Source organism: Anolis carolinensis, chromosome 4 (genome assembly GCF_035594765.1).
Source record: "Anolis carolinensis isolate JA03-04 chromosome 4, rAnoCar3.1.pri, whole genome shotgun sequence".
Taxonomy (NCBI): domain Eukaryota; kingdom Metazoa; phylum Chordata; class Lepidosauria; order Squamata; family Dactyloidae; genus Anolis; species Anolis carolinensis.
In genome coordinates, this window is record NC_085844.1 from 134316600 (window position 1) to 134332957 (window position 16358).

The window sequence follows — 16358 nt, forward strand, 5'->3', positions numbered from 1 at the left end:
CCTCAGGAGAGGTATAGATTCTCAGCCCTGTCTCCGGCACTTGGGAAGAGGACCAACCCCTCCTCTGGCCCTGCCCCCGTGTCCTAATAGGTGCCATCACCATCCCCCTGGATAGCTGCAGCGCGCACCAGGGGGTGGTAGCGCCCACTTTGGGAATCATTGATCTATAGAGTACTGTCACATATTATTTTACTGGCTTAAATATATTTAAATTTTTAACTATTAATAGTCTAATTATATATTTAGTTATTTTTGTTTAATTTACTATCCAGTTCTATTATTATTTATTTGATATTTGCTGTTTAATATGTTCACACCTGTTTATGATTGTTTATTGTTTTTTTTGCACTTTACAGCATTGGATGTTTGCTGCTTTGTGTTGTAAACCACCCTGAGTCCCCCCCAGGGAGACTCAGGCAGGATAGAAATCAAGTTTTTATTGTTGTTGATGTTGTTGTTGTTGTAAAAAGAAGGTGTCTAAGTCTCTATAATTTCTTATTATGTATATCTATTATGTGTGATTGTTGTTCATATCAGAAACAAAAGAGATCTATTCTTCAGTCAAGAGTAATTTACAGCCAGTGTAAATTATCCAAAAATTCAAAAAAAATGTTTTAAGTTATATTCTCAACATGTCTCATGAAGGGTAAACCTATAAATGTTTACTCAAAAGTAATCCCACTAAAGTTAGTGGGATTTAGACCCAGTTAAGTATGCCCAGAATGGCAGCTTTATATGTCTTGGACCTTCTCCTGTATTGCTGTTCAGCTATCCATAACAACATAATCTTTGCTTTATTGATCTGTTTCATTTGATCTTTAGCACTCTGCTTTCCTTCTCTCTGTCTCCAGACACATTCAGGCCTCACAATAAAAGCCTGAAAGCTCGACAGCTAAGACCACAAACCTATGGGTAGTTATTTAACAAGAATTACTCCTTCTGAATTCAATACTATATGTCCAAGTAAACATATTTAATGTTGGGCTGCATCAAGGGCAGTAAATAATAATTGGTTTTTTTTTTAATAAATTACAGTAATGGTGGGCCGGCATCTCTATAAATTGGGGAACCCTGTGCTCACCTTTATACAGACGTTGCCAGGGCCTGCAGGTAACTATCAAACCTGATTTTATAGTAGCAGCAATAGCTGGCCATTTCTCTTTTGCTTTTACTTCAGAGAAAAAAGATGTTTGCAGAGCACAGATCATGGCTGGATCTACAATGCTGTTCAAGTTGCTTTGTGAACATGGTGCATGCATCCTGTGTACCTTGACAATACTGCCCTTAGAAGCCTCTTGTTTTTAAGTAATAGCAGAAGGAGGAAAGATTGCTTTTGTCAGTATAGTAACAAAAAATTCAGCAGCAATCTGGCCTTTGAAGAACACAAAACTAGATTGGGGTTGCATGCAGCCCATGGGCAGGGTATCACCACGTGTGATTTATAACATTGGTTTTCAATAGTTGAATCTTAACTGACAATGTGTTTTCAGTCCCTTCTGAAGCAGAAAACCAGTTCTTCACAGAGTTAGAGAATTATGGCACTCTCTCAGGATACCCCTGTTAGCAGGGCTTGGTTTTGAGAGATCCCCTTACAGCCTTGACTCATGGGATTCTTGCAAACGTATGGGACAAGACAGGCAGCCTTGTGCACCTTTTAGAATAGGGGTCCTCAAACCTTTTAAGCAGAGGGCTGGTCCATCAGATCGTTGGAGGGGCAGATTATAGATTCAAAAAACATGAATGAATTCTTAGGCACACTGCCCATATTTTATCTGTAGTGCAAAAAAATATTGAAGAACAATACAGTATTTTAAATGAAGAACAATTTTAACAACGTAAAATTAGTAATTCAGTGGGAAATGTGGGCCTGCTTTTGGCTGTTAGATAATCAAGTTAGCTAGGATTGTTACTCTGTGCTTTCAAGTACTGTATCCAACATAAACGGCCCAGCAGAATGTTGGATAAGTGAAAATGTTGGATAATAAGCAGGAATTAAGTAAAAGTCTATTAAACGGCAAATTATGTTTTGATTTTACAAATTAAGCACCAATTAAACATCATGTTTTACAACATCTGCCACTTGTTTGGGAGCGTGGCTGCATTTGTGTTGTTGGGCATGCTGGCCTGCTGTGCGTTGCTGCCTAGAGAAACAGCTGTGGATCTGGGCGAGAAGCAGACTGCGTTGGATAATACAGAACATTAGATGAGCGAAGGTTGGATAAGTTAGACTCTACTGTAGTTTCAGAGTTGGAGTGACCCTAAGTCTAAAGTTTAGGGCAAATTACCTTAAAGGGCTGCATCAGATCCACAGGCCTTAGTTTGCAGACCCGCGTTCTAGAAAGAGCCCAATTTGTTCCCCTTCAGAGCAGAAAGGTTTTCTCATCTCTTCTTATCAGTAAGAGCAAGCTCTCATTTACTAACTGTACATTTGTTGAAAGATATTTTCACAGGAGCATATTTTTCTCTGTAGCGTATTAATATTATGGGAGCAGTCATTTTCCATAAATATGTAGAGTGTCTTGTAAGGATGTTATACGAAATAATTATTAGTTGTCTCCACACTAATTGTTCAGAGAAACGTTTAATTGCATGTTAAATGGATCCAGTGTGGTTTGCATTTCATGTAATATTGGCATACTTTGAATACCTAACTCCCCCAAATTCAGCTACATCAAATAGACGGATGAGTGGGAGCTTCACACAACTTGCCCAGATACTGAAGGAAAAATGGGAAGCTTCAAACAAATTGCTTTGAGTTTATTGGAGTATGGTTCTGAGTGCTGTGATGAAGAAATCTCCTGCTGTGGTAAAGCTAGTATTAATTGGACCCTAAATCTACCTAGCAATATTTTCTTCCTAGTTTATTATTATTGTGTGCAATGATAAAGGTAGGCTTCACATTTTTATGACTTCAGATACCATCTTTAGCCTTCCATGGGGAGAAAAGCCAAAATAGCACAGTAAATTTTAGCACCCTAGGAGACTTCCAGGATGCTTGGAGGACGGAGCCTACCAGAGCCTATCAGACAATGTAGGGCTACTTCTGGCGGGGCTCCATCCCTCCAGCATCCTGACAGCATCCTAGGGCGTTGCCCAGAGAACGTGAGAGGCTTCCCGTGTTCTCATATTCCCATTCTTATCTAATGGAGTGAGCGCAGGGAGGTGGGGGAACCTGGGCGGCAATATCCCCCCCCCCCCCATGGGACAGGTAAGGGGGTGATGTAGTGCAACAATTTTCTCCACTGCCCTCTGGATTTGCCATACTTCCTGGCAAATTCCCAGCTATTGCCTGCATCACAGACCTTAATGTGATGATGTCCTATGTCCCAGGAAATCCAGATTCAGATCCTAATGGTCATGAAGCTCAATGAGTGACCTACAGTATTCTTCTGAGAACAAAATGGGAGACATATACTCCCTTGAGTTACTTGGAGAAAAGACGAAAGACAAATGTAATGAACTAAATCAAACGATGCTTTCTGACTTTTGTTGCCACAGAATTTAAAAAAAAAGAAAAAAAAGAAATACAGTCAGCTCTCATTCCCACAGATTCTGTATCTATGAACTCATCCACCCATGGCTTGAAAATATTTTTTTTAATCCCAAAAGCCTTGGTTTTTCCATTTTATAATAAGGGACACCTTTTACTATACCGCTCTTTATAATAGCACTTTGGCATGTATAGATTTGTATGTCCATGGGGAAAATCCTGCTCCCAAATTCCAGCAGATACCAAGGTCCAACTGATTACATACTTATTATAAACAGTGAGACACATCACCAGTAAGCTTGTGTGGTGGAAAACCATTGTCTTACGCCTCCTTGTTTCCTCATTGTTTCTACTCAAGTCTCTTTTTATCCATCTTATTTCTCACTGTCACATCTTAACTCATATCATTTCTTTTTACCCATATATTTTGACACAGGCTGCTGTTTATATAGTGAAACAACTGCCATTTCCCCCAGCCTCTCATTAAACTTCATACACATTCACTTTAATACATAAGAACCACCAGAATGACACTGTCATATAGAAGATGAAGCTTGTTTTCTACTGTTCCAGTGGATTCTAACTACAGGAAAGGAGATTCCAACTAAGCATTAGGAAGAACTTCCTGATGGTAAGAGCTGTTCAACAATAGAAAACATTGCTTCTAAGGACCTCATTGGAAAGGCCCATGGGTTTGCTATGGGATCCCGGTGGGGGGCGTGGAGAACCCGATGCTCCATGCCCCGCTTCACCCACTTTATCTTGCCCGCCATCCCACAGGGAGAAGCATCGCCACCTGGCTTCACCCCATTGCTCCAAAGGCAACAAGTATTGCCACAGTGGCAGCGTACACCATTTGCTCTCCTCTTTCAGCACGGAGTCCCACCAGAGGTCCCTGTGCATTGTCTAATAGGCTCCTTGTCAAAAGTGAAGATCAAGTGGCATACAACGGGTAAATCAGTCCATCTGATGAGGTGGTAGGTGTGGCAGAGTCTTCTTTTTTTTGGTGCCATCTGACAGGAGTGGCTCTTGTAGTCTCTTCCAGCTCTGTGATTTATGACACACATGCATACATGGAAGAAAGATTTTAACACAGTTTTGGAGACCAGGAAGTGCAGGCAAATTTCTGTTTTTCTTTTTCTGCCTCATGCTTCTCACTAAATGATATCAAGCTCTCATCTTTGGCTGGCTAGGGTTAGCAGTGAGCCATGTACAGACATGTTCCTTCCCACAGATTATCTGACATGCAGACATGTACCTTCCCACAGATTATCTGATCTGAGCCATTCCTTTTCCCAAGCAAGGCTTCTGGAGAGCACTGAAAGAAATTGCCATCATATATAGCCCCTACTCACAGCTCTGCCACTGGTACTGATGGTTTCGGAGAAGTCCGTGCCTTTACACTTGGCAATCCTGGGACTTGTCCTCCTCTTTTGTATCTCACATGTAGATGGCCTTCACTATAGTATTCTGCTGCCCTTCCACTCCTTCTCCATGGAAGAGCCATCTATTCCTCCTTTCCACAACTACTCTAAAGATCTTTAACCAGGTCTCCCAACAGTGTCCTGGAGTGGCTCTGCCTGCCACTCATGCTGCAGCTGTAACTCCATCAAGTCTCACCTGGCAATAGCAATGTATGGAACACATTCCTGGTCTATCGTCTCTGGCTTTGTAATATTATCAGTCAGCTACAAGTATTGATATTGTTCCATTATCTGGGCAGATTCCACTAGGGGGCGCTAGAGAAAGAAACTTAGTTTTATAGGGGTAGATGGTGGGTTGAAGGAGTAAAGCCATTTCCCCATTTTCCTGTTATTCCCCCCCACCCATGTCCCCATCGTGGAAACAACTCTTGTTTATGATATGGGAAGGAGGGAGGGGAAATAACCAGAGAAAATGGAGAAAATTGTTCTCCACCTTCAACCTCCACCTCAACAAAATGAAGTATCCTTCTCTCTCTAGCGGCCCCTAATGGCCTCCGCCCAGATAATGGAACAGTACTCAAGTATCAAACCAAAATGTAAAAGTAAGCTATCAGTCTCTAATAGAAGATCTACTAAGACCATACTGGAGAAAAATACCTACCTTATAAGCAGTGCAGGACAAGGCATCTGCAGAAGTGCCAAGCTGTACTATCGGGATTTTGGTATTTTATCCTAGCAGAGCAGAGCAGTTTGATGCTGAGCTTGTGTGCTGAAAGAAAATAAATATTCTAGGGACCAGTAATTGGAAAACAGAAAGGTACACTTTATTGTTTCTGGAAATCAATTCAGGGATAAATCAGAAGGAGAATCATTAGTTTACAAAAATGCCTAGAGCTGGCTTTTATTAGAGAGGGTGTGTTCGCAGCTATTATGGAGATATCTCACTGCCTTTCTCAAACACAGGAGAACAGCAACCTTTTAGAGAAGAAGAAAGAAGTAAAGCTGAAAACTGCAATCTACTTATTCACCCCCTCCCAACCCACATCTGGTGCTAGTTAAGAAACCAATCTATAGCTCCTCCTCTAGCCAGCAATTTCCATAGATTTTTGCTGTTACCAAAAATTGACCAATTAATTGAGCATATATTAGCTTTACAAAAGACCTCTTTCAAGTGTTGCTGAAATTGGTAGAACTACTATGTTGGTTGATCAATGCATTTCCTACAGTTTTGAGCCGAGCCTGATAGTAAGCACTATCACATCTACCTGGGCTGACATTTGGAGGGACAGATCCAGGAGCACTCCCAAGCTGAGGACACAGTCTTTCGGGGAATATAACCCCATCCAGAACTGATTGACACATCTCCATCCCAAGATTAGGACCCCTTACGGCAAGCACCTCTGTTTTGTCTGGATTCATTTTCAGTTTGCTTTTCCTCATCCAGCCTATTACCTCCAGGCATGAATTCAGAGGAGACACACTATCCTTAGCTGAGGCTGTTTTTGAAGGCATGGAGAAATATATTTGGATGTCATCAGCATACTGATAACACCCCGCCCCATGACTACGCATGATCTCTCCCAGCAGCTTCAGGTAAATATTAAAAAGCATTGGGGATAGAATGGCACCTTGTGGGACACCACATAACATCTCCTTTTTTGAGGAGCAGCTATCCCCAAGCACCACCATCTGGAAACTGCCTGAAAGGTATGACCGGAATAATTGAAACTCAGTGCCTCTGATTCCCAACCCCTCCAGGCATTCCAGAAGGATACCATGGTCGATGGAATCAAAGGCCACTGAGAGGTCTAGAAGCACCAACAGAGACACACTATCCCTGTTTGTGTTAGGATGGAGATCATCCACTAAGGTGACCATGGCCATCTCAACTCCTCATCCTGCTCTGAAGCCAATTTGAAATGGGTCAAGGAAGTGTGTGTCATCCAAGATAATCTGGAGTTGGAGGGCAACTGCCTTCTCATCCATTATGTTCAGTTTTGAAAACAGATATTTATTACACTATGTTTAAATGTGCTATTTATTAAAATTTACATGACATTACTGCACTGACAGCCTTGTTGGAATGAAGATAAACAACTCTCTTCACCATATCCCCAGTTGGAATCTTGTGGGGAGGGGGGGGGACAGCTATATACATTTGAAAACCCAATTTCTCAGCTACCACACAAAATATATGACCCCCCCCCCCATCTATAAACATAGACTAAAGCCATTTCAATCCCCTGCAACAATATCTCACAGTTAAAACCATAATCTTACGTGCATGGTTATTAAATATCTTTTTAAAGAAACAACCAACAAGAACAATTATCAATCAAGAAATGTTGTGGATAACACTTTTTGTAGGGATTCTGACATTGTTCTGTACTGCTGCTTCCTAGGATGTCTCAGGAGGGAAATAATTATGCTGCAGTTCAAGCCTCCCTCTCGCCTTCTTTCTCCAAGGACTTCCATTTCCTTCCATTTCTCAGAACATATTGTTGGAAGGAGGGAGGGACGGAGGGAGGGAGGGGGGATGGAATTCGAAAACTGGAAAGAAAAACTGTTCACATTCACTTGGAATAAGGCTTACATTAAAATGTTCTATATTTGTCGAGGAGTCTATATCTCTGCAAACATCCACCCAAGAAGAGCTGAATTTCATCAGTAGGAATTTCTAGATACTATTATTATTATTATTATTATTATTATTATTATTATTATTATTATTATTTGTTTTATATTTGTATATTGTTTTAAGTGTTGCAATTGGATTTTACTCATTGCTATGTTTTAAATGTGTGTAGGCATCGAATTGTTGCCAGTTGTGTACACCGCCCTGAGTCCCTTCGGGTGAGAAGGGCGGGATATAAATGTTGCAAATAAATAAATAAATAAATATTATTAACAATAATAATAACTTTATTTATATCCTGCCACCATCTCACAAAGGGGACTTGGGGCAACTTACATAGCAACAAAAGTGTAATACAGAAACATATAAATACATAAAAGTTTGGTTGTATTGTTTACTACTGGTTCAAAGCACTGTTGTCTAAAATCTCAGGTTCCTCCTATGTGCAGCAGCTTCCAATTGATCCAATTGACACACACAGGAACAGAAATCAGTTTTATTCAGCTCTGGCCAGAGTGGACACTGGGGGCCATCGCAAAACAAGTGTGCCTTTTTGGCATAAACATGCATATTATATAGAAAAGGGACACACATTTGAAAACATAAAGGCAACTGGTGACATTTCAGGATCCGTGGTGTCATTGTGCATGGAAGCCCTTCCCTTCCTGGCCATGGACTGGCTAGAAGTTTAAAGGTCCACGGATCTTGGCTGCTGATTGGCTAAGCAGTCTTGGGGGGAATTACAATAAACTGTCTTTGGTTGAATTTGAAGTGATCTATGGCTGGGTTTTAAATGCTTTTTATTAAGTTATATCTGTATGTAAGTACTTGTTGGCAATGAATATTTTCTTCTTATGTTGTTAGCTACTCTGAGTCCCGTACTGGGAGATGGGGTGGGATATAAATAAAGTTTTATGATTATTATATTTTTGCCTGGTTTGTCCCCCTCCTTGGGAAGGGTGTGAGATGGAATGAGGTCAAGGTCAGGAGATAATGGGTGTTTAAGAGTGTGGAGAGGTGTGGCAGGGAAGAATCCTTTTGATCCCACCGCTGCCAACAATTGTAAAGGAGAGGTGTGGCAGGGAAGAATCCTTTCAGATCCCACCGCTGCCACCAATTGTGGAGAGGTGTGGCAGGGAGGAATCCTTTTGATCCCACCGCTGCCACCAATTGTGGAGATCTGAGAGATGTGTGACAGAGATGGAATCCTTTTTGGTCCCACCACACACACAGATACCACCAATTATAAAGATGTTTTATGAATGATGATTTTAATTAATTAATTATTTAATTATCTTCTTCGCTGCCACCATTTGAGGAGACGTCAGGCAGATGGCACTGGTTCTTTTTAATGATTTCTTTGTTTATTTTACCTCAGATGATGATGTCGCTTAACTTGGTATATAATTGTGACAGAGACGTAGATGGAATTAAATCAAAACAAGTTTATTGCTTGTACAGAGCTTGATGGTTTTTAAAGGCACTTAGCTTAATGGTTACAAACAGATATGAGGTGTTCAAACTTTCAAAATACTTCTTCCTCTCAGCTAAACTAAAACCTGATCCTCCTGGATCTACTGGGATTGACTTTCCCTAATCCACAGCCTCTGTAAATGACCCTAAACAAGTCCCCTAACTTGCTTAGTCTGGCCTAATAGAGGTCTGTCCCTCTGGTTCCCTTCAGTCTTGAAACCAGACTGCTCCCTGTGATTTAAAATCACAGACTGTCTAAAATGAATCCTTTTATTTTAGACCTGACTCAAATTCTTTTATTTGAGCCACCCTGATCCTCCACATGAGAATCAGTCTTCTTCCTGCGACTCAAAATCACAGACTGAAACTGGGTTTTAAAACGTTCCCTCCTTTTTTCTTCAAACAGCGGTTAGCTCCGCCCCCGTTGCTAGGGTAACCTGCCTTCCCCCAAGAAATAGCAACTCTAATACTTAAACATAGCCAAACCTGACTGTTTAAACAAAATCAAACAAACATGTCATCCATAAATTAAAACATCACACTTCTTTACAAAGAGGATTATCCCTGGGAACATGGTTCCCAGGTTTTGAATGATGGAATTCCTGGCTGCCTTGATGGGTCCTAGGATTTCAGGAGAATAGGTGTTGAGGTGTCCTGATAGGCTTCACAGATATGACAAAGTGGCATGGAGGTGGCTTAATGGGTCTTTGGCTTCTGCTGGGCTTGGGTCCTTTGTGAGGCAGGTAAAACCATCTGGAATTGATTCCTGCTTATAGTGATAGTGTAAGTATGGATAAATATGTGGTGCTTATGCAATTTGAGACCAAACCCTGGAGGGGAAGCTCCATGTGGTTTTGGAATTTTAGGGGAAGGATCAGATTGGGACCTCATTAGGTAATTCATCTGTTCATATTCGAGGTCCTCTTGTCAATAACACCTGTATCAAAATATCTCATTATTCAGCCCAATGATGAATCGTGCAGACTCTTCCACTCTTACCTGATGTCTGAAGCAACCACAGCAGCAACACATGGAAAAAGATGAATACGCCAGTTGACTTTTCCACATTGAATCCATTTATTTTTTACATTATAAATTATAATAATCTAGTCATAGTGAAATAACAAAACTGCTATACCCTGCTGGGTAATATGTAATATCCTGTGAACTCCTTTTAGCCCACACAGAAACCTGCAACTTAATTTAGGAATAGGCAAAATTGTTATCTCTGACCTATCATCTGTATGAGCATGGAGAGCCAGGAACAGAGTCTTCTCCGTGGCTGCTTCATATTTTTCCCTCCAATAATAGGCTAGGCTGCCACCCTTCTTTAATTTAATTTCACTCACAAAGATCTTTTCATTTAAATGTGCCTGCTGTCTACTAGGTGTGCCAAAATGATATGTTAATCAGGTGTGTGAAATACCTTCTTTACGTCATGTTTTATATGTATTTTAAACTGTTTAAAATATTTTAGCACAATTGTCTGTTTCAGGTTTTTAAAAACTTATTTTAATTGTATTTTGTTTTACTTCTACACTGTAATTTGCCTTAACTCCCTTCTTGGGAGAAAGGTGGGATAAATCAAATAAACAAATAATCCTGTTCCTTTTAAACAAAATATTTTTTAAAGTTTCTGGTTGGACACAGCTAGCTGCGACTGTTTAGAAAATACGTTAAGATAGCATTTTCTATTTCTGTTCCCAAAATTCACTTGCTAAAGGGTTGGAAATCAAGTATATTGCCTACAAAATATTTTTTATTATTCCTGTTATATTCTGCTCAGGGCATTGTTGATCCATATACTCACACACACATCTTCTTGGCTGCACAGTCAGTTTTTTCCTCTCATTCAACCATGTTGAAACTCTTTCTCCTCTCTCGTGCTGTCAGCAATTTTCATGTTATTATCACTTTCTATCTCCAATGTCCTGTTTTCTGGCTCCCTGTCTTCCACTTAAGAGCTTCTCTACATGTTGCACACATCTGCTCTCTTCCACAGCTGTCACCATGCATTCTGTTTCTGTACCCAACCTTTTTTCTGTCTGTATTTCTTTCTGTTCCTTTACTCATTTTCCCACTTGTCTCACTCTCAAATTCTTCCATCTATTTCTACACTCTCTCATCTTTGTTGTCACCTCTTGTTGCTCCCTTTCTCCACCAACCCCCACCCCCTTTTTCATGTCCAACAGTTTCGCTCTCCTTGCTCTTCCCTCCCTCCTTTCATTTGCTGTCCTGCACATTTGCTGCTTGAACTGAGTCCATGACTAGCAGGTAGTTGCAGCATGACAAGGCAAGGAAATTGTGGTTGGGGTAGTGTCCATCTGTATAATGGACTGGGCTGAATCAGACCAGCTATCCAGACTACCACAAAGTCCTAGGAAATGCCAGAGTTTCCAGAAAACTTTGGGATCCCCTCCAACTTTGTATCATTAATCAAGTAAGACAGCAAGTAAATCTGTCATACTCACCGGGAGCAGCCAAACATTGTAGGAACTTCCAGTGCTGGATTTAAGGTGAGTCCATGTGTTTTGGAGAGTGAATTTAGGAACGGCATCTTGCTGGAGAACCAGAAAGAATGACAGGCTATGATAATGATGATTCACCCATGTATATCTGAAAAAAAGAACATGGCTAGAAAGGCACTGAAACCCAAATTACATTGCCACATGTCAGGCTGACTCAATTTTGTATTCTTCAGTTTGACATTCTTGGTTACCAAGTTATTTTCAAACTGCACAGTGATAGGGACAGATTTTTGTTCTTCCCAGTAGATTCCGGGAAAAGCAAATTTCTACAGCTTCACTTATTTTGGTGTTCTTCCCCATTATTTTATCTTCATGACCACATTCTATTGCTTTTGGCCACATATGCCCCAATTATCACCTGCAAGTTAGAGGGCATGTAAGAAATTTCAGGCAGAGGAGTAGCTTTATTTTCTTACATGGCTAGCAAAGAATCAAGCTAAAACGAAACTATCTTATCAATTTCCATGTTTGTCTTCTTGCACCTGCTAGCTGATTTGGTGGCTTAAATAAGCTGTAGTTAACCATCCATATGTTTCATTTTATTTTTAGAAACAACCGGTAGGGATATGAGGAATGCTTGACAAATCTTTCATTCTTGTTGATTCAGGCTGTCTTAAAGCAAGAAGACACCTTGAAGAGGGATTTTCATGTGGTGTGAAATTTTCTAACTCCAAAATAAGACATGTTTTTCCCCATTTTGCACAATTTGTACAGAATATGTGCACAAAACCAGAGTCTTTTCCTTTGAGAAGCACAGCAGAGGGGGGGGGGGGGGAGAACACAGAATAGAGATGGAAACTACCTAACTGATTATTCAGATCCCTTAACACAAAAATAGCACATGTAATTTTCTTTTGCACTTGGTAGTGCAGTTCGTGCAAAAACCTCTCTCACCAATGTATTCGGAACAGTGGAAACTATTCTGTTCTTTTACAGGTCAGGGAAAACATTTTAAGCATCCTGTCCTAGAACATAAGGAACACACAGTTGAGGATTAACATCCCGAGCAAGTGCAAACATCTTTGATTAAACAGATAGATTTTGGTGATCACAGTAGTTTGGGACCAAATTTGGCCTGCTTCTTTGTTCTCATCAGGCAGTTCAACAAAACATTATAATATCATCTGATGAAATCATATTTGAATATCTATTGATTCCTCTCCCCCCATCATATTTCAAAATACAGTACAAAGAGAGTACAAAGACTTGGTCTGGGAGGTTTTCTTTCACTCTCTCTTTTTCTTCTCTTTCCTTTCACCACCTACACTGATTTTTTCCCCCAATCTCTTGCCTGAGAGATTTGGGGACCACATGGTGTAACTTGATAAGCATATTGTCCTGATATATATTTTGACACAGGAGCCCCAGTGGTGAAGTGTGTTAAAGCACTGAGCTGCTGAACTTGCAGACCGAAAGGTCCCAGGTTCAAATCCCAAGAGTGGAGTGAACGCCCACTGTTAGCTCCAGCTTCTGCCAACCTAGCAGTTCGAAAACATGCAAATGTGAGTAGATCAATAGGTACTGCTCCGGCGGGAAGGTAACGGCACTCCATGGAGTCATGCCGGCCACATGACCTTGGAGGTGTCTACAGACAACACCGGCTCTTCAACTTAGAAATGGAAATGAGCACCAACCTCCAGAGTCAGACATGACTGGACTTAACGTCAGGGGAAACCTTTACCTTATATATTTTGACTCTTTTGCAGTGCTTCCCCCTCATTGCACCTTTTCATCCCATTTTGGAAGGATGCTTAGCTATCTGAATATTGGATTCCTCCATCACAGAAACAACTTAATCAGACAGGGCTGTTTTCGGCGACAACACCAGTTCCTCAGCAGTTTTGCGATGGAGCCTGCTGCTCCCATCCCACAACATAGAACTAATTCTGGTGGGGCTTCATTGCATATCTGCTAAGGAACTGGCATATGTCGTCGCCAAAGAAGAATGGGAGGCTTCCTATGTTGCATTGGATCAATAGGGGAAGCCATGCAGCAGATACTTCCCCACATGGGAAGAGGTAGAGGGGAAGCTGGGTGATGTGGGTCATGGGATTCCCCATGGCCCTTGCTGAGCACCACTGGATTCACAACAATCCATGGCCTGATGAGGCCGAAAAACCACTGGCCACCAATGCATTGCACACAATTTGAAAATGATTAGTGGACAACGTAATGTGAAGCGAGCACAACCAGTCATGGTTGGGGAGGCTGCAGCTTGCATTACAAGTTGGTGTGATAAGCTACTCAATTCTCTGTGCTTGATTCTTTTAAAATGATACTCTGTAGAAACTGGAGCTGATTTTGAAATTTTTTTATAGCTGTAGGCAAACAGGCTAGCCTGGGTTCCTGCAAGTCAATATGTCAACAGAAAGTGGAGAAGGGGAGGAGTAAAATCAAGCGCTGCCACATTGTCCAGACAGAGAAGCGAGAAGATTTTTAGTGAGCATGGGAAGCACTGAGAGAATGATGGGTGGATAAGAAAGGTAGAGTGCTAGAGAAAGTATGAGAAGGTATGCCCTAGAGACACAAACGAGCACATCTTTGTCTCTCTCCCTTATATCGTGAACTAGATTTTATGCATCTCCTCTGAAGCTTGTAGCATTGACTGATGGGGACATGCAGTGTAGCAACAAAACAGTATGGATGGTGTTGTAATTGTAAGGTTGCACCTGCTGCCCTATGTTAAGAGTGGGATGGATAAATCATGCCTTCCATTATTCTAGCTGGAAAGTTCTGGGGGAGAATTTGGTTTGTTTATTTATTTATTTATTTATTTACAGTATTTATATTCTGCCCTTCTCACCCCGAAGGGGACTCAGGGCGAATCACAATGTACACATACATGGCAAACATTCAATGCCATATGAAGACATAGACAGAGACGCAGAGGCAATTTAACATTCTCCAGCTTCCAACTTCCTGAGGGGATGCTCGATTCCGGCCACAGGGGGAGAAGCTGATTCATCATCCACTGTGATATCTTGATGGATACTTCCTCATTCCAAATGGCTGCTGGACGATTTTTATGGTGTCGTAAATTAGTTAAATTAGCCTCCCCGCAAAGCGGTATCTAAATTCCTACTTGATAGATGCAACTATCTTTCGGTTGCTTAGGTTAACAATGAGCAGGGCCTATTTTTTTTAATGGTCGGGTCCTCACTCCGACACAGGCTGGCCTCGAACTCATGACCTCATGGTCATAGTGATTTATTGCAGCTGGCTCCTTAACCAGCTGTGCCACAGCCCGAAAATGCAGAAAATCCAGAAAATGCCTGAGATGGTTGCCCTTGTGAGGATTTGTAAAAGAGGCACCATGATGTGGTGAGTTGACTGGAAAGGGCATATGTCGACAGCTGATTGGCTGAGCCAGCCAGGAGCCAGAATTCCAATTGGCTGCTGTCTCTAGCTTGGTGCTGAGACAAATGGTTTTAACTGTCACTTTCATCTCGGAGAGGGAGGAGAGCAGCTGACTAGAAATGGTCAGGATGGAAATGGCTGCCATACTCTCTGAAGCCTGATTATTTATAAGGCAAATGAGGCATATCTAAAGACTGTTTAAAGGGACTGTTTGTTCTCTGAATTCTCTATGTGAATTCAGAAAGACTGCTATATATTTTGTTACCCTGTTTGAACTTTTGAACTGAAGTAAAGATATTGTTACTTGTTACACAAGCCTGAGTGACACTTTATTATACTGCAGGGTTTATCTTGATTCAGAAACATTGTTAAAGCTTCTATTTAATTTATTTCTACAATCTCCAACAGCCCTGAGGTGGTATGGGCCAGACTAGCACAGCGGTTAAACTGCCAGCTATAGAAGATCCTGCGAACTGGAAGTGAGCTCCCGCTGTCAGCCCAGCTTCTGCTCACCTAGCAGTTCAAAAACAGCAATCTAAGTAGATAAATAGGTACCATTTTGGCAGGGAGGTAAAAGGCACCCTGAAAAACATGCCAGCAAAAATTCGACCAGGAAAGGCATCCATGGATAACAGGCTCCTCAGCATGGAAAATGAAACAGCAGCACCTTCCCATGGCGAAGTCAAGCACAGCCAGATGCCGGAAATGAAAAAAGGGAAGCCTTGCCTCTGTTTATATACTGTCTGTCTTTGTCAATTGTATAATGACATTGAATGTTTTTGCCATATATGTACCTGTAATCCGCTTTGAGTCCCCTCGGGGAGATAGAACAAAATATAAATAAGGTACTATATTGTATTTGGACCTTCCTAGTCCACGCCAGCCCAATTGTCATCGTTTGACCACATAACCTACCCACACTGTGAACTCTAGTTGGCTGTTGTAAATTAATGTGGATGTTTGTTTGGATTTGATGTTTTTATATCATTTTGTTTGACTATATGTAGTTTAATTTATTGATGTTAGGTTTAATTTATTGATGTTAGACTTTAAATTGATGTTAGGTTTTAATGTTATTCTTATATGTGGGGTTTCTCTGGGATTTTTATATCAGTATTTGTTTGTTTATGGAGGCATTGAATGTTTGCCATTGTATGTTGGAATCCGCCCTGACTCCCCTTGGGGAGATAGGGCGGAATACAAATAAAATAATAATAATAGTTATTGTTGTTGTTGTTGTTGTTGTATTTGAAACTTAGTAGTATACAAACAGTGGGTTTGAGAGTCCATGCCATTCTTTTTTTAAAAAAAATATTTCAAAGCATTTAAACCCTACAATTGTCTTGATTCATCTATTTCCAAATCTATACTCACCCCTCCCATCATTCACAAAATACAGTTCTGTCAGTCCTGTTATTTCTACATATTCTAATGCCATCCATTCCATATTA

At 40.9% G+C, this 16358-nt stretch overlaps 2 long non-coding RNA genes across 3 annotated transcripts in view; one reads left to right on the top strand and one right to left on the bottom strand.

The window, feature by feature from the left end:
* LOC134298267 (uncharacterized) overlaps positions 1–12132 on the bottom strand; it is a 141396-nt gene extending 129264 nt beyond the window's left edge. Inside the window, exon 1 of the long non-coding RNA XR_010005252.1 lies at positions 11494–12132. This is a non-coding gene — a long non-coding RNA (uncharacterized LOC134298267). The remainder of the gene's footprint in view (positions 1–11493) is intronic.
* LOC103278606 (uncharacterized) overlaps positions 1–16358 on the top strand; it is a 64323-nt gene that overhangs the window by 43679 nt on the left and 4286 nt on the right. The window contains exon 3 of one of the 2 annotated variants that reach the window (XR_506196.3): positions 9986–10677. The exons of the other annotated variant lie outside the window; for it this stretch is intronic. This is a non-coding gene — a long non-coding RNA (uncharacterized LOC103278606). Of the gene's footprint in view, positions 1–9985; positions 10678–16358 lie in introns of those variants that run through there. 2 annotated transcript variants of the gene reach the window in all.